The sequence below is a fragment of the Panthera onca genome, chromosome C1 (assembly GCF_046562875.1).
Source record: "Panthera onca isolate mPanOnc1 chromosome C1, mPanOnc1 haplotype 2, whole genome shotgun sequence".
NCBI lineage: Eukaryota > Metazoa > Chordata > Mammalia > Carnivora > Felidae > Panthera > Panthera onca.
The window spans coordinates 188057976-188081537 of NC_138346.1; the positions used below are offsets into that span (position 1 = coordinate 188057976).

General features: G+C 48.9%; 1 long non-coding RNA gene across 1 annotated transcript in view; it reads right to left on the minus strand.

The window, feature by feature from the left end:
• LOC132672548 (uncharacterized) overlaps positions 1–23562 on the minus strand; it is an 81211-nt gene that overhangs the window by 36828 nt on the left and 20821 nt on the right. The window contains exon 2 of the long non-coding RNA XR_013557620.2: positions 23167–23340. This is a non-coding gene — a long non-coding RNA (uncharacterized LOC132672548). The remainder of the gene's footprint in view (positions 1–23166; positions 23341–23562) is intronic.

Sequence of the window (23562 nt, forward strand, 5' to 3'; positions counted from 1 at the left end):
AAAGACCCTGGGACCAAGGAAGGCCACCGGCAGCCCCAAGCTATGCCCAAGAGGAAGGGAGCCAACGCTGGTACAGCGACCTTCACGGTGGCTTCAGAACTTGCAGGTGGAGAGCTTCTAAACTGGCCCACTCTCGGGGCCACGGTTTCATTGACTTCTCAAACTAAGGCTCTCAATGGAGATAGGCTCTGCTTGGGCTCCCTGTGGTGGGCTGCTTGGTTAGAGAAAGCAGAAGCTGCTGCATTTTTTAGGAGCCTTGGAGTCAGTCTGAGGTTCGAATCCCAGACCCGCCACCGTTTGCTGTGCCCTTCTTAGCAAGCAGCTTCATCTCTTAGAGTCTGTGTTTTCTTGTCAGTAAGATAACGCCCACCTCATGATGGCTTTATGGTTCATTCAGTTATTCATTCAACAAATTTTAGAATGAGCCATAGGAAATTGCTGGTATTTAACCCCCCCCCCCTTTGTTTTTAGCTCACAAAGACAGCAATTTCTTATGGCTCAACTCTAGTATTTCTTGAGTGCTGTATTAGTCAGGGGTCTCCAGAGAAACAGAACCAATAGGTTTTATAAATATATAGAGACAGAAAAAGCAAGACAGATTTTAAGGAATTGGCAAACTCACCTCATTTTAAGGAGCTGGCAAATCTGAAATCTACAGGGCAGGCTGGAAGTTCAGGTAAGTACCTGGAAATTCAGGTAAGAATTGATGTTGCAATCTAGAGTCTAAATTTAGCAGGCCAGCAGGCAAGAAACTCGGGCAGGGTTTCTATGTGGCAGTCTTGAGAAGAATTTCTTCTTCAGGAAGCTTCAGTTTTTGCTCTTAAGGCCTTCAACAGATTGGATGAGGCCCATCTACACATTATGAAGGGTAATCTGCTTCACTTAGAGTTAACTAATTATAAATATGACTCATATCTACAACTACCTTCACAGAAACATCTAGGCTAGTGTTTGACTAAACAACTGGGTACCCTGACCTAGACAGTTGACATAAAGTTAACCTTGCAAATGTCTCAATCATACCAGGTACTATTCTAGGTGCTTGAGGTACCTGAGTGAATAACATTGACAAAGGTGCCTGACGTAGTGGAGCTTACAATCTAGTCGAGAGAGTCAATAACCAGCATAAAGCAGGAGACAAAAAGCAGTGTGGAGAGAAAAAGTAGGCTAAGGGGTCATGATAGATGAGCAGGCTAGGGGATGCCTGCCCGGCTCAGTCCGTAAAGCATGCAATTCTTGATCGTGAGTTCAAGCCCCATGCTGGGTGTAGAGCTTACTTTAAAAAAAGAAAGAAAGACAAAAAAAAAAAAAAAAAAAAAAAAGGAGAGCAGGCTGGAAGGCACGTCCTGCAGAGAGTATTCAAGATGGGCCTCACTGAGAGCATAGGATGTGAGCCACCCTGTAAAGGAATGAAGGGTTGGCCATGCCAGAGCATTCTGGGTGATGAGAACAGCTGATGTGGAGAGAAGAGTGTGCCTGGTATGTTCTGGACTGAAAGGAGGCCAGAGTAGCTGGAGTGGAGCAAGTGAGTGGGAGAGTGATAGGAGAGGAGTCCAGAGAGGCCCTATGGGGTCTTCTAGTCCATTGTCAAGCGAGAAAACAAGGGTTAAATCAGCGACACATGCCTGTCAAGTGTCCTACATGGAGTCTGGCAGGAGGTAAGAGCCATCATCCATCTTGGTGACCTAGGTGCTTGAGTGCAGGCCAGCGGGCTCTGGTTAGTGCTCTTTCCTCCCCACCTCTTGGATTCTGTGTCCTAGACTTCAGTTTTGCCTACTTCGCTCCTGAGCAGGGACATGGGGAGCCGGTGGACCACCATGATAGCCTGGAGTTCAATGGCCTCTTCCACATACGCGAGAGAGCCAGGACCTACCATGCGAGGGAGCCAGGCTGAGGGGTGCTGACCCGAGACATAAGGACCACTGCCCCCACTGGCATCCCAGCCTGACCTGCCTGCCCAGGCCAGCCCTCAGCCCTGGCCAGCTGTGTCCCAGGCTTTGTTCCCAAGTCTCCAAGTCCCCTCTTCCTGCCAAACAAAGCCCCCAGCCCCCGCCTGCCGCCCAACAGGCACCTGGGGCCTCCGGGCCTGGGAATCAAAGCCTGTTTTGCAAAGGAGGCCCTATGTTTGGAGAAACACCCATCCCCTGCTGCCCAACCCTTCAAAGAGCCCGCATTGTTCTGTGCTGAGAAGGCGCCTCCTGACGCGAGGGCCCAGCCAGGGCTGACGCGGGTGGACCTCTGATCTCAGGCCAGGCCCCCCACACCATGCAGGGGGGAGACACAGGGGCCAAGCCAGGAGCGGTCTGTCCTCATGGCACTGTGCCCCTTTCCCGTCCTCTACCCACCTGCGCCCCCATCCCTGTGTCCTCCCTGAGACCTGAACCCAGAGTCCCAGGCCCTTGCACCTTCCCAGACAGTGAGGTGAACCTAGGGGCTTCGGGACAAGAATCTGACAGTAGACACCATAGGAGTGCACCAGTGTCAGAGAGACCGTTGGAAAGACGCCCTCGTCTCACAGATCTCAAGATCAAGCCCAAAGAGGAGATGGAACTGGACCCAGAGCCCTGCTCAAGCTGGAGGAAACTGGACTTCGCTCCACACCTTGGCAATGATAGGTCCAGACCAAAACACAGACTTTCTGATCCCACGTCCAGTGCCCTTTTTTAAAAAAATAAATAGTTCATATATTCATTTCCCCCTCCCCCAGTGTTGGGTTTTACTGCAGCTTAACTTTGGGCAGAGGTAGACTTCATTTTAGATAAATCCTCAAACAGAGAGTGGAGGCCACAGACCGGAGGTGGGGCCCAGGGGGTTGCTGATGGCTCCCTGGTGCTCAGAGGTGCTCCCCCTGCTCCTGTTTTCCTTCTCCTGATTTCCTCACACGGCCCAGTCAGGGCACGGGCCTCTTAGCCTCACCCTGTAGTACTGAGGTCTCTGAAGGCACAGAGAGGTACATCACAGTCATACGGGAAACCAGGAAGAAGCCCAACCCAGAATCGTATTTCAGGTGCTGCTTCCAGACCCCGTCTCCCCCCAAGTACACTCACAAAGTGGTAGCATCCCAGGTCCCTTTGCCACAGAGTGCCCAGCACCAACATTGACTCTGCAGTCCAGGATACTGATTAAGATCAAGGGCTCTGCAATCAGACAGACTTGGGGTCCAGTCCCGGCACCTTCACTGCAGGACTTTAAGCAAAGTATTTGCCCATTTTGAGCCTGCTTCCTCTTCTGTCACCCAGGAATGACAACAGCCACCAACCTCAGAGGTGATCGTGAAGATGGACTCAGGGATCCAACAGCACCTGCTGTATTTGTGAGAGTCCCCACCACGAGAGGAGGCCAGGAAACCCTGGGTGGGCCAGGCTGAAGAAAGGTATGAAAAGTCCTTCCTACGTGGTAAGTATTGTCGTGATAATTATTATGACTCCGACTTTCACTATTTGGAGGAGAGGGGAAAGGAGGGGTCAGGGTAAGGTGCGGCACTGTCTCTTTGTGCGAGCTGCTTCCTGAAGCTAATGGCAACAACTCCTTCCTGCCAGGGCCGATGGGAGAAGGAAGGGGCAGGCAGGGAAGGAGGGGGTTGCAGACACTTCTGATCTCCAGCCTGGGATTCTTGCATTTCACCTACTTGGCCCCCTGGGCACCAAGTGTGATCTTTTGACGGTCAGGATATTGCTGTCCTGGTCATTTTCCTCCAGCATCTAATGACCATAGACGGAGGTCACCTCCAGCCCCAGATTCCTGGAAAATTCCACAGGACTGTTTGGGGAGGTAGTATGACAAAGTAGAAACTGTGGCGACACCGTGAGCAAGCCATTTAACTTCTGAGACTCGCTTGAGAGACAGGCAGCCACCGCGTGAAGGGTTCCGATCCCAGCCCTACTATTTGCTGATTTCTGAGTTTGGGCAAAATCGCTCAACATCTGTGGGTCTCAATTTTTCTTTCACTAAGTAAGGGTAACAATATCTACACAAAAGTATGATTTAGGATATTCTATGTCCCATATTTGCTAGGTCTTAAATGGTGTAAGGTGACACTACCCAAAATTATGCCTATTGTAGAATGTGGTGTATTACAGAAACTTAATAAATTCTAGTTCCCTTTGGAGCCAGACAGCGTTTAGATTCTCTTCAAGTTTTGTCAGTGGGCAAGTCACTTCAGCTCTTTGCTATGTGATTCCTCACCTATAAATTGGGGCTAAACACATCTTCCTTACAATATTAATAATAATGGCTGCCATTTATTGACTGCTAACCATGCACTTTTCATATAGTAAGTCATATCATCTTCTCAATGACTCCATGAGGGGAGCTTTTCTTATCCCCATTTTGCAGATGGGGAAATTAAGGAGTGGCAGAGCTGGGCATTCAGCCACAGGCATCAGACATCAGAGCCCTGCTTTTCTCCACCACACAAACCACCCACCCCTCAGCTCCTACAGGATGGATCGATAGGGCTTACATATTAGCAACATATAATCCACGAGTGGTTAGTGCCCTTCCAGCCTTGTTAAGAACAGATCAAATCCCGGGGGACAGAGTTGCAGACACAATTCTCGAGAGGGACTTTTTAATGTTTGTCTTTCAAATTACAAAAGATAGGTTTATGGAACATTCATTCAATGGAATTATAAATACGTATAAATAATATAATAGTAAATCTATTGTATAGCTTAATAGTAAAATATAAAATAGCAAAGAGTAAAATCTAAAAATGTCTTAGAGGGGCGCCTGGATGGCTCAGTTGGTTAAGCATCCAAATTCAGCTCGGGTCATGATCTCACAGTTCGTGAGTTTGAGCTCCGCATTGGGCTCTATGCTGACAGCTCAGAGCCTAGAGCCTGCTTCGGATTCTGTGTCTCCCTCTCTCTCTGCCCCTCCCCTGCTCATGCTCTGTTTCTCTCTCTCTCTCAAAAGCAAACGTTAAAAAAAAGAATGAAAAGGTCTTAGAAAATTTTTCAATGACATGGAGAGACATCCACAGTATTACTAAGTGAAAAGAAAAATAAAACCAGTTCCCAAAACATATACCTTGACTGATATTTAGGGGGATGCCTGGAAGGATCTAATGGCAAATTGTTAACACTAGTGGTTATGGCTGGACAGGAGGATTGCATGGGATTGTTATGTTTTTTAAGCAATTTCTATGCCTAATGTGCGGCTTGAACTCACAACCCTGAGATCAAGAGTCTCATGCTCTACCGACTGAGCCACCCAGGTGCCCCTTATTTTTTCTTTTTGATCAACTGTATTTTCTAATTATTTTTTCCAGAATTAAAATGTGTTATTTTGTACTTAAAATATATTCATAAATGCAGGATGAAGAGTGTACCAGTCAAAAAAAAAAAAAAAAAAAACCCAACAACCTAGGTTTCATTCCATACTGTTCATTTATTCACTCAATAAATAGTCAAGTGTTTATACGTGCAGGTGTTAGGCACCACTCTAAGTTCTGTTCAACAGCAAGTTCAGCAGGTCCAGAACAATATTACTATGCAGAAGACATCTGGAAGGGGAGGGGGGGTGTCAGCACACCTGGGGACTGGCCCTGTGCCCTTCTTCTGACAGCCCTGTGTACCTGCACTTTTTTTCTCCACAGCGATGTGGCTGTGGGTCTACTCAAGAGAATCAGCTTTTCCTTCTGAATGACTCACTGAGAGGGAGACACAGGAGCTCACACTATACATGAAAGGGCAGAGAGCAAACTTCTTTTGGGGATCTGTCACCATGCTGGGGACTTTCATGCCACCCTTTCACTGAGTCTTTCCAACTGCCTTGCATCTCCATTTTTGCAGATGAGAACATGGGGGCTCAGAGAGGGAAAACCGCTTGTCCAAGGTGACCCAGTGAGTCAGGAAGTCAGCTGGGATTTGAACCCAGTTCCTTCCAACAGAGACGATGTCTCCCTTCCACTGTAGAACCCACTGCCTTCCTCCACATCCTCTATTAGCATCAATGTTCTGTAGCACCATGTGCTGAGCACCCTGCTAAGGGATTTGTCTCAGGTATTGATGATCTCATTTACTCTCCACCTGAGGTGGGGACGAAAGGTAGGTGTCTCACCGATAAGGAGTCCGAGGCTCAGAGAGGTTGCCACCTACCCCAGATCACACAGCTCTGCAACGAGCAAGACTGAGATTTGCACTCTGTCCTACTGGGTTCAGAGCTCTGTTCCCTAATGCCTGCACCACCCTGCCTGTCCTATCCTAGGCAAGGAAAGACTCGTACTGAACATTAACAAGTGTCAGCTTTTCTTTCCCTTTTGTCTGCTTTTTACAACATTCACTGTCCTCTTGTGGGGAGTCTGTGTAACCTGGAAGGATAGAGAAGACAGAAGAGCGCAGGAAAAGGGAAGACAGAGGAGGAATGTCTGACAATTCATCAAGCTGTAAGAGCCAACACCTCATTCTTCTACAGGAATAAAAATTCAGTTTCTGGAAAAGTAGCATGACATGGTGAAGAAAGAGACTGAAGAAAAGATTTGAAATCAGGTTCTTGGAGGTACAGTTAAAGGAACTGGAAATACTTAACCCGGATAGAACTAGTTTTGTTCATTCAACTAACAAATATGTATAAGGCTCCTCCTCTGGGGCAAGTGTTGTGCAAGGTGCTGGGGACACAGAAATAAAAAGGACAGACATGGCCTCTGTCCCCATGGGACCTACAGTAGGTGGGATGGTCACAGTCCCTGCCTGCAAATATCTGAAGGGGTGGTGGGGAAGAGAGAATGGTCTTGTTCTGGGTGGGTCGAGAAGACAGAGCTGGGATTGTTGTATGTAAGCCGTGGTGGGCAGATTTCCTCCCCAACAACGGAAGACCTTGCCAACAGGCACAGATCTTCCAAGATGGATGGCTGCCTCGGGGAAGCAGTGAGCTCCCCGTTATGAGGGGAAAGAGGTGAGCACTTTGAAAGGATATGGAAAAGGGGCTATATCTCTCAGCTTCGGCTGCCAAAACAAAACACCACAGACTGGGTGGCTTTATTTATCACAGTTCTGGAAGCTGGGAAGTCCAAGATCAAGATGGCAGCCAATTTGGTTTCTGGTGAGATCTCTCTTCCTGACTTGCAGACAGTTGCCTTTTTCCTGTGTTCTCACATGGCCTTTCCTTGGTGCCTGCTCATGGGGAGGGGGAGAGAGAGAGAGAGACCCATCTGGTGTCTCTTCTTATAAGGGCACTATCCCCATCATGAAGGCCCTGCCCTTGTGACCTCATCTAAACCTAATGACGGCACAAAGACCCCATCTCCAAATACCATCACATTGTGAGGTTAGGGCTTCAACATATGAATTTGAGGGGGACAAACATTCAGTCCACAACAGGGTTTTCAGCATGAACAGGGCAGCTGAACTAGGTTCACCATGGAAAACCCTTCTATATCTGACTCTGTACTTCTGGAGAAGCTGAGGCCCATGCAAACCCCTTGCAAAGGGTCAAGTATGACACAGATAACTGAAGTTGAGCAGGGTGAGTTGTGGCTCACCCATGGCTCCCCTTTGCTCTGGGACTAGAAATACAAAGAGGAGCCAAAGCACTATTTGCTTATACACCCTGGGAAAGTCCCCTGCCCTCTTATAGCCTTCTTCATCTGGAAAAGAGGGTGTGGTGGTCCCACCTACTCAGAAAATTATTGCGAAATGGGGATGAGTGGGGAAAATGTGTGTTAAAGCTCAGCGCAGAGCCTGACATATGATAAGCACTCAGTGGATGGGAGCTGTCATTTCTGCTGACTAATAATAATTATAACAAGTGCCTGCTGTGGGGTTTCCACCCAGTCAGGGAACATTCAGGAACACAGCTGAGGTGATTAAGGTGTGGCATCTCTCCACCTCACAAGATGTTTAATTCTCACAGGGTCCCCTCTTGGGGTAAGAGTTAGGGAAGGCTTCCTTGTGGAAGGGACATTCTGAGTTGAAACATGAAGGAAGCTTGAAGAAGTCTAGAGGGAAGGGGCAAGGTTGTTGTAAACTAAAGGTTGAGAAAAAAGAGGCTGTTGGGCTAATTGGAGAAAGAAAACAGTTCATGTGACCCCACAAATATATACACCCACTTCATCATTCACCACCTCCCACAGCCCCACCTTGGATCCTGCCAACAACCATAATGGCCCCAGCTCAAAAATCACAACTTGAACATCCAACTGACTACAGCCTCCACTCTTTCACCACATGTACCACCTTAGTCGCCTCCAACTGTCCATCACACTGGCTTCTCCAGCCACTGACCCTCTATCTTCTTCTAGTCCATCAACCCTCTTCTTTCTCTCATGTCTTTCCCCCCACCCCCACCCCCAGGCAACCCCTCTGGACTCTCTATTTCTGTGAGTTTAACAGGTTTTTGTTATGTTTTGTTTTTAGATCCCACATATAATGTGATATTGTCAGTATTTGTCTTTCTCTGACTTGCTTCATTAGCATAATGCCCTCACAGTTCATCCATGTTGTCACAAATGGCATGATTTCCTTCTTTTTCACTATTGAATAATATTGCATTGTATACCTACCAAATCTTTATCCATTCATCAATAGAGGGACACTTAGGTTGTTTCCATATCTTGGCTATTGTGAATAATGCTGCAATGAACACAGGAGTGTGCATACCTTTTTAAGATCCTGTTTTCATTTCCTTTGGCTATATACCCAGAGTGGGATTGCTGAGTCATGTGATAGTCCTATTTTTAATTTTTTGAGGAACATCCATACTGTTTTCCATAGTGGTTACACCAATCTACATTTCCCACCAACAATGATACATGTTCCCTTTTCTCCACATCCTCACTAACACTTGCTATATCTTGTCTTTTGGATGATGGCCATTCTACCAGGTGTGGGTCATGTCTTCCTTTACTGCAGCTCAGAGTGAAGGTCCAACTTTTCAATGGTAGTCTTGCCAATGTCATGAATTCTCTTGCCACCCCCCCTTGGTTTTTTTTTTTTTTTTTTTTTTGATAGACTGATTGGGCAAACCTCTCCCCATTTGCTTCCTGTGGCTTGCTGTGCCTGGCAGCCAAACACTGCTAAGAGCTACATGCCATGGGGCAGAGGACTTTCCCAAGACTCTGGAACCCTCATCTCAAAAGGGCCTTGGACACTGACCAGCAATCATCCACCCTTCAATGGCCTTGTCACATCTTCACCACAGTCCTCAAGCCAGCTTCTTCTGCCTTCATTCTCAGTGGTGATTCTATCTTCTACTTAACAGAGAAAGAAAACCTCATCCCTTATATTCTACCCACCACCACACACACACCTCTATACCCATCCTTTTCTTTTTTTCTTCTATTTCAACATGGAAGCTGATTTTCTCATCAAAGGTCAATTTTTCCTCCTGGGTTTTGATGCCCTCCCTTCACTCTTTCCCAGAAGCCTTGTATTTCTTATTATCCTTCCTCTTGGATTTTCGACCTGCAAGGCCTGTGAGGTCTGACTTCCCCTCTCCTCTCCAGACCCACTGTACCTCATGCTCCCTCCATCCCTGGGCTCTTACCACACTGGCTTCTTTTGAGTCCCTTTAACTTCCTAGAATACCCCCATCACAGGACTTTGCACATGTTGTTTCTTCATCTGGAATGTTCTTCCCACTCATGCTGCAGACTTGGCTCAAGTACCACTTCCTAAGGGAAGCCCTCCTTGACTTCCCAAAGTTGGTCAAATTATCTTGTTACATCTTTACTTAGCACTCTATAGCTCTCTTTGTAGTGCCATGGTTGTGACTTGATTATCTGTACGTTTATCTGTTTCCCTTATAATATCGTTTCCCTCGATGAATTCCTAGGCAAGAGAGTGGGTCTTTGCCCACCATTGTATCCCCAATGCCTGACCTAGTGGACGCAGTCTCCAACATCACTAATAATAGTAGGTGTTCAATGAACGAGCATGTAGTGAGCATCTACAGGGTGCCACATTCTTCTGTACATTTGGTCGCATTTAATCCTCACGACGACCTGGCAAGTAGGTATTTTGCTCTTTATAGATGAGATCATCATGGCTCAGAGACGCTAAGAAACTTACCCATGGTACACGCTGGAGATGACCGAGCTTGAGCAAAAACCTGTCCGTCTGACTCCAAGCCAGAATTCTTATCAGTTTCCCCAGCTGCCGGGAAGGGGAAGGATACATTCTCATATCCACTCCCATACTCTGAGGGCCCACGCATACTAGGTGCTCCATAGCATTATCTCAGTTCATCCTCAGAATCAGCCTGTGAAGTGGGTGTTCTATCCTTTTCCAAGTGTGGTAATTGAGATACAGAAAGGTTTTGTGAACAGCCCCAAATTACTCAGCAAAACAGCAGAACTGAGCTTCAACCCAGGGTATCAGGGCTATTTTCACTGCACCAGGCACGACAGAACAGGTAAGTGAAAACATAGCCAGGGTGGAGGATCTTTAAACTCCCTTAAAGGACTGAACTAGCTTCTGGGCCTTTACTTTGGCTCACACTTGACAACCTGAGTCATCTTGGCTTTGAGGAATACTCGTGCCTAGATCTGCTCTGTTGACCCAAGACCCTGGATCAGACAGCTTCCAGCCAAGGGGAGGCAAGAGTAGGAATCATGCCACATCCTTGGCGCCAACTCAAGGATCCATTGTCAAGATGGGAGGTGGCAATAAACTGTCTGGTCTTAGGGTGGTTTCCCAAAGACAGCTCCTGTTAGCCATCACCCTCCTTCCAGGGCACTGGGTAGAAGCACAGGGTTAGGTGCTAGAGGCCCACAAGCCTGGGGCAGAATCTGCAAGTTTCCAGCTGGAACAGAACCAAAGAGCCCTTGGGCACTGGAGCTGCTTGCGCCTGACCCTCGTTGTCTGACCTTCTGGTCGCCAGGAGAGACATATCACCTGTAGCAGCCTATGCTAAAGGTAGGGTTCCTAGGAAGGCTTCCTTTGGATGACAGAGTGACAAAACCACCATCTAAGTGGTGGGATGGACATTCTGCCCACCTGGGCCTCCCTATGGAGGACCCACTAGTGCCACAATGGTCTCCTTCGCTCATGCCTTTCTTCAAGAAATAACTGAATAGAGCAACGTTTCTCGAATTATCGACAACACATCTCAGAGCCATTTTTTCATATTTTGCACTTGGATGTCAAAGCAATGTCAAATTGCTGCAAAATGTTTCTAAATGTTTACTCAGAATTTTAGTATTTAACTCACTGTGGACTGGTAACAAGAGTGGCTGGTCTCTGCCCAAGAGCCTTCTGTGGCAGCAGGATCAGAGGACTGACTGGATCGGGTAGACAAATATTCCAGCTTCCTTGTCCTTCTGTGGGACACTTTCTGCAGTGTGTTCCACATAGTTTATCCATGGGTCCCCTGTGGGACTGAGCCCCAGTTACCTAAGAGGCAACTTGCTCATCTTTTATTGACTTTTCTCCCTTCTCTGTCTCTTCTCCACTCCTTCACTATGCTTCCTGAGGACACCCTGTGAAATCTAGCACCTGCACCTAAATCTTGGATTCAGTGTCTGCTTTGCAGGGTACCCAAATTAGGACACTTTCAAAGTTCAGTCCCATCGTCTCCTTTCATGCACCCTTGACTAGAGCCAACTTAAACTCTAAATTAGATGCCCTGTGCATTGGCCTTCCATGTCTTTGTTCTTGCTGTGCCTGTTACCTAGAAGCCCTGCTGGCTTTTGCATTCGTCATCTCCTATCTGTTTTTCAAGAACCAGCTCAGGTTCCATTTGTTTCATGATAAGAACAAAGAGTGGTGTTGGCTCAAAGCTTTGAACTCCCAGAGCAGTTGATCAGTTATGGTATGATCTTTGTCTCCCAGGTTCCTTGACCAAGTGGAGTCGACTGACAATCTCCCTGCCCACACCCCTCCTGTCCCCCCAGCCGCCCCACTGATGTTTGATCACTTACTCCCATGGCCGCAACTAGACCTATCATGTCTCAGAACTGCGCCGGCTCAGGGATCTTAAAAGCCAGAGTCCCCAGGGGGGGCCACAGACAAGGCTCTTGCTCTGTTGCTCCAGGGGCTTATGCTGTCTGAGGTCACCAAGACCTCCCATCTCCTCCTCCTTCAGCCCGACTTACTCTCCTAGTCCCAGTCTTTCCCCCAAACTCACCGGCCGCTTGGCGACTTACAGCCCTGCAATTGCAATACCCAGCCCTGGGCCACTCGGCCCATCGGCCTCGTGGGATCTCTCTCTACCAGAAGCCTGGGAAGTGCAAAGCAGTTAAAGGCACCCACAGGAGTTACCAGGGCTGGAATCCTGGCTCCACTACATACTCATTGTGTAACCTTGGGCAATTACCTAAGTTTTGGGTCTACAGGCTCCTCACGTATAAAAGAGAAAAATAATGAAACATGCCGCTCAGGTGGACGGTTCAATTTTCAAATGCCAAAGACAAGAAAAACCCTCAATAAAAACAAAACAAAACAAAACAAAAAAAACCCCAAACCTGCTTTTGTTGACATTGCTTGTATATGTCCACTTCATTGGGTTGGTGGTAGGAATTAAGTGAAACAATGCATGTAAACCGTGCATTACATGAAATAATGCATGTAAAACTTAGAACCGTGCCAGGCACAGGGTAGGCACTCCATAAATGTTGGCTGCTGGTATTATTACTGAACTAGTCTCTTGGACAGCAGTAATAAATCACAGCAAACTCGTGGCTTAAATTAATAGAAATGCATCATCTCACAGTTCTAGAGGCCCAGAAGTCTGAAATAAAAATATCAGCGGGTTGGATTCTTCTGGGCCTCTCTCCTTGCTTCAGGGGGATCCTGGAATCCTCAGTGTTTCTTGGCTGTGGCTGCATTACTATGGCCCCTGCCTCTGCATCTCAGAGTCATCATCCTCTCTTTGCGTCAGTCTCAGATCCTCCTGGCTTTCTCTTGTAAACACACCTGCCACCCTCCCTAAATCGAGGCTGATCTCATCTTGAGATTCTTAACTTAATTACATCTGCAAAGACCCTTTCTCCAAATATGTTCACCTCAAAGGTTCCAGGGGTTAGGATTTGGACATATCCTGTGGGGGCTAGCACTTAACCCAAAAGCGATCATGACAAGAATTTCAGTGGATAGGCGGGAGCAGAGGCCTGACTGCAAAGAATGAAGAGACAAAGAGGGAAAACAAAGAGAGAGAGAAAGAAGATTTAAAAAAAAAAAAAAAAAAAAGGACAAAAGGGAGATGAAAAAAGGTAGATAATTACTGGAGAAGCTTGGTTAGGAAGGAATGCAAAAGGACAGGGAGCTAGAGAAGTAGTAGGTAGAAGAGGAATTTTTGTTCCCCTTTGAAATTATGGTATAAACTTGGGTCTCTTGGGGGAAAATATGATAGAGAAGAAGACCTTCAAGACGCAGGAGAGTGAAGGGAGGAGCCGTGGGGCAAAGAGCAGGCCCCAGGGCAGAGTCACCCTCAATAAATCAGGGCCGAATGGCTGACAGCAACTCTTGGGATGGGCCAGCTGCCGACTCACGGCAGGCTATGAAGCAAGTCAGAACAGAGATGTGGTCGGAGAAGAAAAGGGTGAGCCAAGCAGCCACCAAAGACAAGAGAAAACATTACCAACTAGCCTCAGAATAGCCTGAGACTTAAAAAGCCTGAGTCAGAGATTATACATTGGACAGTTTGTAAAGCACTGTCTCTGGTCTCTCATCTGAAGCTCCAAATACTGCTCGAGGGCAAGCAGAATGACGATGCCCCTCAGGTGGGGGAGGGGAGGCCTTGGGGTTACCAAAGAACACACGGAAGCCCCAGGCAAGGAGGCAGGGAGCCCAGGGAGGTTCTGGGGGATCCTCTACCTGGGTGCAGGCAGAGACACCACAAGGCCCCACGTAGAAGCGTGCACTCTTGTACTATTCCTCACATTCCCTTTTTCACTCTCCTCCCTGGACTTCTTTGAGATGGGTCATCCCGGGTTTCTGCCTCTTGGATCCTCTCCAGACCCTTTCCAGAGCACCTTTTCTTCCTCCGACCCTCACACGAGTCAAAACCAGATTTACCTTATCCTGCAACAGGCTCCGGCCAGGTCTCCCTACCTCTCGGCTTCTCCAGTCCCTCATCCAAACCGCTACACGATGATCTTCCTCAACCACCTAGATGATTTGCTTGTTCACCTGTTGCTCACCTGTTTAAAGTTCTCTGCTGACTTCCCACCTCTGTTGGGTAAAGCACAAACCAGCTTTCCGATCTGGGTTAATTTCCTCGCAGTTTTTTTCCCATGCAGTTAGTAGACTCTCCCTCTGCGAGGTTGCTGGGAAGGTTGAATGGAAGACTGAGTGAAGTCCTTAGCACACGGTAGAGCACCCAGCCCAGCACTACACGTGGCAGCTATTATGCATATTTATATACACATCGTATAAAATTGGAGTCATGCTGTTTTATAACTTCCCCTTTTCACTTACCAGCATATCTTGAGGTTTCCTCATCTCTTTAATATTCTTCAAGAGTGTGATATTTAATTTCCCCACAGCCTTCCTTCTACGAATGCTGCACAGTCTATCTACCCAGGTCCCTGTCATTGAAAATTTAGAAGACTTCCAATTTACCCCAATTACAAATAAGACTGGGATACATCAGCTTTGATTTTAGGGCACATCCTGGAAGCAGAATTGCTAACTCAAAGGATTACTCTTCTAAAAGTTTTCATACGTACTGTCAAATTATCCTGCAGAATACTACGATTTACCTCCTCGGCAGAAAAAAAGGCCCTGGCTTCCCCCACATCGTACCAGCATCTGGTGTTTTCATTATTTTTATCTTGACCAATTCTATAGATAAGAAAAGCCGGAATCTCCTTTTCATTTGTACTTTGGGATTTCTGACATTTTCATAAGGTTTTTGTATTTCCTCGGTGAATTACGTTAATCATCCTTTGCCCCTGGTGTCCACAGGTCAGTTCCTCTCATTGTTACGGGTTTAGCAGGACTTGAAAGGGCCGCTGCGGATGGAAGCCCTTGGGCAGCTTCCTCCCCGCCCTTCTGAGCCTCTTCCTCCCACATTCCCACCCTCCCGAGCCTTCCTCTGCTCCCCAGGGAACCTTTGTCATTCAAAGTAGCCCTTGCTTCCCAGGGCCTTTTCCCAGGAAAGCCCACTCACACCGCCCTCTCCACCTTTTGCTGGCCTTCCCTCTGGGAGCCCCACATTCTTGCAGCTCCCACCTCACCCCTCTCCACACCCTGCACATTCACCCCTGAAATTCCTCAAGGAGGCCCAAAGCCACAGAGGACCCAGACTGACCTAGCCCTGGAGCAAGAATCCCAGCCCTGCCCTGTTCTGGCCTGAGAGGGGGGAGGATTGAGGGGAGGTGGGGAGCAGTTCAGAGGAACAGTTGTCCCCAGAGGACGGCCTGGGAGAGCAAGGCCACAGTGTGAGGTGGGAGAAAGAGCTTATTTTTGATGTCTTTTTGGTGTTCGATGTCTTTCTAGCACAGAGCTCACACCCCAGGTCAGTCACTCCAAGGCTGTCACCTCACTATCTGGCAGGGTCATAAAAAGGGGGAAATGCAACATTATGCGTAAACAGCTGGCACGGAAGTCAGGTGCACAGATCACCACAAGGCCCCGAGGATCAGGCATGGCTTCCCCAGGAGCGATCCCCAGGACCCAGTGTGCACCTGTGGCTGAAGAGAGAGTGTATCAGGCAGAAGGAACAGCTTGAGCAAAGGCTAGGGGGTCCTGGCTGAGGAGTTCACGTAAATGAAGCACCCAAGGCGTCCCTAGGGTCGGTGGTGCCGGGACTGACAGGGAAGCTCCCGCATCGGCTCGAGCTGTGGCCCCCGCCCGGCTTTCCTTCAGGCCCCTCTCTGCCTTCGCCCATTCACTCCCGCTCCGAGGACAGACGGCAGTGTGGCGGTGGGGCCGGTGCCGGGCAGTGCGGGCCCGCCCTGCATGTTGAGGGGAAGCAAGCCTCGACCCGAGTGATCAGAGCCGGAGGGCGCCCCGAGGACTGACTAAAACCGGGAGTCAGAGGCGGCTTCCCAGAAGCAGCCTTCGAACTGGGCCTTGGGGTGCAAGGTGGTCAGGTGGCGGGGGCGGGGAAGGCGGGCCCTGCGCTTGGCGGGGGGGGGGGGGGGGGGTGTCGGGGGTGGGGGAGAGGGGTCGCCCGAACCCCGACCGGGAAGCTCGGCGGCAGCCAGGAGCGGGGCGCGCTCGGGAAGGGGCAGGACTAAGGGGGCGAGGGCCGCCTCCGTCAGCCCCCGACCGGGCAGCTCCCGCGCCCCCCGCCCCCGCCCTGCCCGCGGCCAGAGCACGTAGCGCTCGTCCGCTGGCGCGCCCAGGCAGGTGACCCTGCGCCCTGTCGTCGGGCGGGGCGGGGCGGCGCCTGCCCGCTACCTGCCCGGCCGCCCGCGCCTCCGGGGCCCCGCGGACCGAAAGGGGGCGGGGCAGTCTCTTGCACCCGAGGCAGGCGGCGGGGTCGGGGTGCTACGGGCCGCCTGTCTGGACCCAGACAAAGAGAGGGGCTGCCCCGGGGCCCGCAGGGACGAGGCCGGCGGCCGGGCGGGGTCGAGCAGGTGGTGAAATGTACAGTCCCGGGATTTGCAGGAGAGGCGCGGGCAGGGCTCCCCTGTACTCACGCATGCCCCGACCACACCCCCACCCCGCGTGTGAGGAAGAGGACTCCGCCTCGGGCCTCTAAGTGGAATTCGATGTACAAGGACATCCGGGTACACAAGTCTGCGCTCCGGAATGTCTTATCTAGGAGCCAACCTGGATGGACCGGTCTCCAAGGGGCCCTTTATGACAGATTGTCCAGTCCTGTCCGCATCAAAGGGAGGGGGAGAGGTGGCGCCGATGGAGGTCAGTGGGGAGACCAACGCCTTCTCAAGCCAGCCGCAGCACCACCACTGCGGGCACTCGTGTCTACAGGCTACCCTCGTGCTTGCTCACAATCCCGCAAACACATGGGTACCCACGTATGCGCGTGCACGTGTGTGTAGTCCCACAGACCCTTGTCCACACCTGATCTCACACATGCACGCGTCGGTTCGTGCCCCTCACCAGCCACTCAAGAGATACCCGACTGTCGAGAAGGGTTAGAGAATGAACCCCAGAACGACCTTTGCATTATCTCTCCAATTCACCCTCCCCGCACTCGCCTCCACTCCTCCACCACTTTGTCCTCGGCGCAGGGCAATCCAGGGACAGATAGGGAGAAAGAATGGGGCCTGGCTCACAGGAGATCAAAAGCACTGAGAGGGAATGTTTTCTGGACCGGGAGCGGCTGCCCTCCCCCACCACACCCACCGGCCAAGCCTTTGCGGAGGGACCTCCCATCCCCCATCTAAACAGCTAAATGCAAAGCCTGGGGACCACCCAGGATAGATTTGTAGGCAGCGGGAGAACTGGGAACTGAAAGGCTGGGCCCCTACCGTTTGGGTGGTTGCATAAAGCAGTGGTTGCATAAAGCAGTGGGTGGTTGATAAAGCAGTGGTTGCCTCTGCTTTATCAGTACAGTGGTGAACAGGGCCAAGCTCTGTGATCTTCCCCTCCAGTTCTGCCCTTCTGCTTTGGACCTGATCTGCAGATTTAGGGAGTGGGGCCCTTGTGCTCACAAATACCTCCCCCTTGCAACCTGGCCTAGAGTCCCCATGCCTTGGAGAGGGAGCTCTGGGAGCAGCAGAGAGAAGCTTCAGAGAGGTCAACTGACCTGGTTCAATCTCCCCTAGGTCAACCAGAGAGGCAGGAGACCAGGCCCGTGCCCTGCCCCCTCCAGGCACTGAGCAACAAGTTACACAAATGCAGACTTGAAACTGTAGCCCAGGGGCACAGGCCTGGGGATTGGTGTCCAAAGAGGGAGGACAGGCTCCCCAAACAGATATAATGCGGTGACCGAATGAAAGGAATAGTGAGTAGGTGAATAAGTGGATGAATAAATGAATGTCCGAGGCCATAAATTTCTTTGGGTTGAAAACCCTCAGCAGGCCTAGGCTGAGACTTTTTGTGGATTGTCACCGCTCTGACCCTGGAATGTGTCATCGCCCCAGCAGGCTACAGCTCCCCAAGGGCTTGGAAACACTTTGATTCAGTCCCTCTGCTCCTGGGTCCAAAGCCTGACATCCACAAGGTGGCCAAGCTGTGCTTTCTGAAAATCTAGAGCTGCGTGTTGATTGTCCATTTCCCCAGACTGAGAACTTCTCACATGCATCTTCAGTGTCTGGGTCAGATTCCTTTCTGTCCCCGTCCCAGTGTCACCTATAGTGTAGGGCAAACTGTAACAAAAGACAAGGACCCGAAATGGAGGCAGGCCTGACCACTTAGCAGCCACTTCTCTCTCGGAGCTTTTAGTTTCCTTAACTGTAAAATGGAGACAACAATGCCTTCATTGCTTTACTGAATGTGGGGTCTCTCGCAACTCTACTCTGCCCTCTGAGCCCCTCCCCCTCAGCAACCTCCTCAGCACCAGGGCCCTGTGCACACTATATACCTTCTTACCCTCCCCTCCCTTTATATCTGCCTTTCTACCTGCACTAATATTCTCCAAGGCCAGGAATTGGGTCTCCCCTCCCTCTGCATGCCCTCTATTGTTCAGCATTGCCCAACACATGGGCAAGCACATGGCAATGAAGTAAATGTTCACTGAATGGTAGTGATGAGCAACAACATTCTGTTCACCGGACGGCTTTGCTCCTGATGACAGTATTTTAAGTCACAGAAGTTCAGGACTTGAACATATCTTATAAATGAACTGAATCCCCCATTTGGAAGATGAAGGAATCGAGGTCCAGAATGTGAAAGAGACTGCCAGAGATCACCCATGGAGTGGGTGCTTTGTCATGCTTGGACCTCAACTAAAGTCTCTGCACTCCCAGGGGAGGAGGGCTTTCTCCCTGGCCCCTCCCCAGGTTGTTCTCATCTAAACCCCACCCCCACAGGGCTCAAGCAAGCCAAGACACAGGGAAGCCCAGCCCACGGACTCTTATCTTCCTCCTTCAGTGATCACCTTCCTCAAGACACCTGAGAGCTATGAGCTTATTGGTTTCTTGAAGGCTGAAGATGCTACGCTAAGGAAGCTGTGAACTCTTGAGTTTGTACTTCAGGTAAAAGCAGAGTGTTAGAAATAAGTCGATCGACCCAATCAAAGGAGGGACCCCAATCAAAAGAGGGACGTGGAGACTCGGAGCACAGTAAAGCAAGGCCTTAATCAACCTTCTTGTAAGAGCAGATGTCTGACGAACAGGCACACTTGAGGCAGTTACAGCAGACGATTTATCTCCGAGTATGCAAGTCCCTCCCCTGGTTCCTCATTGGCTAAGTACTACAGAGGTTACAGCCTAGGGCCCGACCCCCAATATCACCTATGCCCATATAAGGCAAAAAGCAGTCTGATTGGAAGAAATGTATATTCCCTGAGGTGATGCAGAGACTTTCAGTCCCTCCTCCCTTTGTTCTTTGGCACACATTCCTTACAAAGCCCTCCAAAATAAGCCCTGGAAACAGAGAGTGGAAGCAGAACCAGGAAGTGAAGTGTATAAGGGTTTAGGACTCCACTGTGGAGGGGCGGGGGGTGTTATACATATTTCCAGTAGGTTGTAAACCTAGTGTTAACTAGACAGCACAGCTTTTATTTGGTGTTTCTGAAAATGAATCATCTCCCTTACTATTCACAAGAGGCAGTGATGCTATGAGTGCAGGGCAGAGCTGAAGCCTTAACCGTGGAGTTCCAGCAGAGCCCAGGGCAATGGAATCAGCGTGGCTTGGCTTGGAATCTTGGCTCTGACACTCATTAGCTGGGTGAGTGACTCGGACAAGTTACTTCATCTGTGAGCCTCAGTTTCCTCATCTGTCCAATAGAATACTAATTCCCGGTTAAGATGATTCAATAAAAACATAAACATAAGGGTCTATTCTTGTCTGACTGTTTGTATCCCTTCCTACAAATTCATACGTTGAAGCTTAACCCCCTGTATGGCTATATTTCAGGATGGGGCCTTGAAGGAATTCATTAAGGTTGAATGAGGTCATGAGGGGTCTATCCTGATCGGACAGAATTAGTGTCCTTATAAGAAAAGACACCAGGGAGATTGAGCTCACTCTCTCTCTCTCCCTCTCCTTCCCTTCCCCCTATGTCCATGTGGAAGAAAGGCTTTGTGGGGACACAGCAAGAAGGCGGCTGTCTACAAGCCAAGAACAGGGCTCTCACCAGAGACCAACTATGCTGCACCCTAATCTCAGACTCCCAGCCTCCAGGACTGTGAGAAAATAAATGTCTGTTGTTTAAGTTACCTGGTCTGTGGTATTGTATCATGGCAGCCCAAGCTAATGTAGTGTCTAATAAGTAGGAGGGCCATAACTATTCTCTCTCTTGGCTACCTCCAGTTTCCCCTCGACTCCCAGGAGGAATAAGGAAGGCTGCCACTCCATCCCCCGGCTCAGAGGCCATTGGAAGGAGGATAATGAGGTCTGTGGTGAGCTGAAAAAGGTGCCCCAAATGATATCCACATCAAATCCTTGGAACTTATGAGTGTTACCTTATTTTTATGGCAAAAGACATGATTAAGCTAAGGATTTTGAGAAGAAGAGCTTCTCCTGAATTATCCAGGGGGCCCTAAAAGTCATCACAAGTGTCCTTATAAGAAAGAGTCAGAGGGATACAGAGAGGTGAAGACCGGCATTCACGGAGAGGAGAAGGAGACGTGAAGATGGGGGCAGAGCCTGAAGTGATGTGGCCACAAGCCCAGGAACATCTGCAGCCACCAGAAGCTGGAAGAGGCAAGGAACAGAGTCTCCGGGGGCAGGGGAGCCCTGCTAATGACTTGCTTTCAGATTTCTGGCCTCCGGAGCCATGAACAAATGCGTTTCTACTGTTTCAAGCTCCCCAGTTTGTGGTAATTATAGGACCAGCAGGAAACCAACACAGGTCTATTGGTTCTAGCTCCAACTCAGCCAGCCCCCTGCCTCTGTACTTCTCATCTCCTAGCCAAACCTGGACCTAGACCCCCAGGCACTCACTCACTAAGATCTAGAGTCTGATCCTGGGTAGGGTGGGACACCTAATACCCACAACATAAGCTGAGTCCTAACTGCCACATGCTCCTTGGCCCTGCCTGCCTCCATTAGACTGTAGTACCAGTTTCTTGCCCCATCAGACCCCAGAGGGAGTGGGAGGAGGTGGGCATGTCTGAAGGAGTCAAGTACTGGTTAGTGAGGGAGAGGGGATCTTGGGAAAATCAGGAGGCCTATACTCCCATTTTGCCTCTATATAAATTTGGGCAAGTTCGCTTTAGCTCTCCGGGCCACAGTTCTCTCACCTGTCAGATTCATGGATTGGAGTGCATGCTTTTTCTGGGCCTTTTTAGTTCCGATTGTGAATGAGCAAGGAAAGGGGTGGGAGGGTTTGGGAGAGAGGATGAAGATAATGCATGTTAAGCATAAGAATGTTCAGGGGTGCCTGGGTGGCTCAGTTAGTTGGGCATCTGACTTCAGCTCGGGTCATGACCTCCCGGTTTGTGAGTTCAAGCCCCGTATCAGGTGCTGTGCTGGCAGAGCACAGCCTGCTTCAGATCCTCTGTCCCCCTTTCTCTGCCCCTCCCCACCCCCACACACATACACACTCTTTCTCTCAAAAAGAAATAAACGTTTAAAAAAGCATTTAAAAAAAGAATGTTCAATCCTATAAATGGGATTTGCATTTCTTTCACGGATTGGGTGACAAGAAGTGTTAAGGTCACTCGAGGTTTAGGAGGAGGTAGGGCCTAGGGTTGGAGGTCTATATGAGAGGTTTCATTGCATCACAGGACCCACCACGTCACACTCCTTTCAAGGGATCACTCTGTTCCCACTCCTAACGCCCAAATGGATACACTTGCACCACGGAATTTTGACCCCGTGGACAGAAACAACTGGAAGGAAGAAAGGGGACCTGACTAGAGGGCTGCCAGGCAACCAATGACATGGAGGGAAAAGTTGAGACAGGCCAAACCAGATCGTCACACTTTCGAACTTGAAGTGAGGAACACTGGGAAACATGGTAGGAAAATGGAGGCAAAGGAATTATGGTAGGGAGAAGTCCAGAGATCTGAACCTGTTTAAGCCAGTGGCTAAAAAAGGGAAAGGAAAGGAAATGAGTTAATAGCAGGCAGAATGAAGTGAAGCAAAGTTGGATAGTAATTGAGTTGTGGAGTTAGTGTTGAGATGTGAATGTAAAAGTCCATTTCCTACTTTTGCTGCTGGTGGTCCTCAAGGTTCCCAGTGTCAGAGGGTGAGATCAGAGACTCGAAATTAGTAAGAACTTTGTTTGTTAAAAGTGTACTACTGGAAAGAGAGAGCAGCATGCTCACCAAACGGGAATTGAGGATTATCACATCATTTTATGAACACATCAAAATTATAGACTTCTAAGCTACTAACACTGAGTTTAGCAAGGTCACAGGATACAAAGCCAATGTTCTCAATTCAATCCAATTTCTATATACTAGCAATAAGCCACTGGAAACAAAGTTTTAAAATGTCTTTTATGGGTGCCTGGGGGGCTCAGTCGGTTAAGTGTCCAACTCTTGGTTTCAGCTCAGGTCACGATCTCACAGTTTCTTGAGTTCAAGCCCTGTGTCAGGCACTGTGCTGACAGCATGGATCCTGCTTGGGATTCTCTCTCTCCCTCTCTCTGCTCCTCCCCAACTCACACTGTCTCTGTCTCTCTCAAAATAAATAATTAAACTTAAAAAATTAAAATAAAACATCTTTTAAAATTGCATCAAGGGGTGTCTGGGTGGTTCAGTCGGTAGAGTGACTCTTGATCTCGAGGTTGTGAAATCAAGCCCCACACTGGGTATAGAGACACTTAAAAATAAAATCTTAGGGGCTCCTGGGAGGCTCAGTTGATTAAGCACCTAACTTTGGCTCAGGTCATGATCTCACAGTTTGTGAGTTTGAGCCCTGCTGTCAGTGCAGAGCCTGTTTTGTATCCTCTGTCTTTCTCTCTCTGCCCCTCCCCTGCTTGTGCTCTGTCTGTCTGTCTCTCTCTCTGTGTCTCTAAAAAATAAATAAATATTTAAAAAATTAAAATAAAGAAATAAACAAAATCTTAAAAATACATAAAACTAAAAAATAAAATTGCATCAAAAAATCAAATAGTGATACGTTTAACAGAATAAATGCAAGATGTATGTATTAGTTATCTACTGCTGTGTAACAAATTATCCCAAACTTAGTAGCTTAAAACAGGAAACATTTGCTACTGCAGTTTCCATGGATCAGGAATTCAAGAGCAGTTTACCTGCATGGCTCTGGCTCAGTGTCTCTCGTAGGTTGCAACCCAGATGTTGGCCAGAGCTGTGGTCATCTGAAGGCTTGATGTGGCTGTTAGCAGGAAACCTCTGTTGCTCATCACATGGAACTCTCCATAGGGCTGCTTACAACATACCGGATGGCTTCTCCCAGTGTGAATGATCTAAGAGAGAAAGGGCAATCCAATTGGAACACCACAGTGTTTTTTTATGACCTAGTCTCCAGAGCCCCACACTGTCACTTCTGCCTTATTGTATCATTTGAACAAGTCAAGCCATCACATCTAGCCCTTACTCAAGGGGAGAATTAGTCTCCAATTTTGAAACGGAGGTATATCAAATAATTTCTGAACATATTTTCAATTTTAATTTTTTATTTTTTTAAG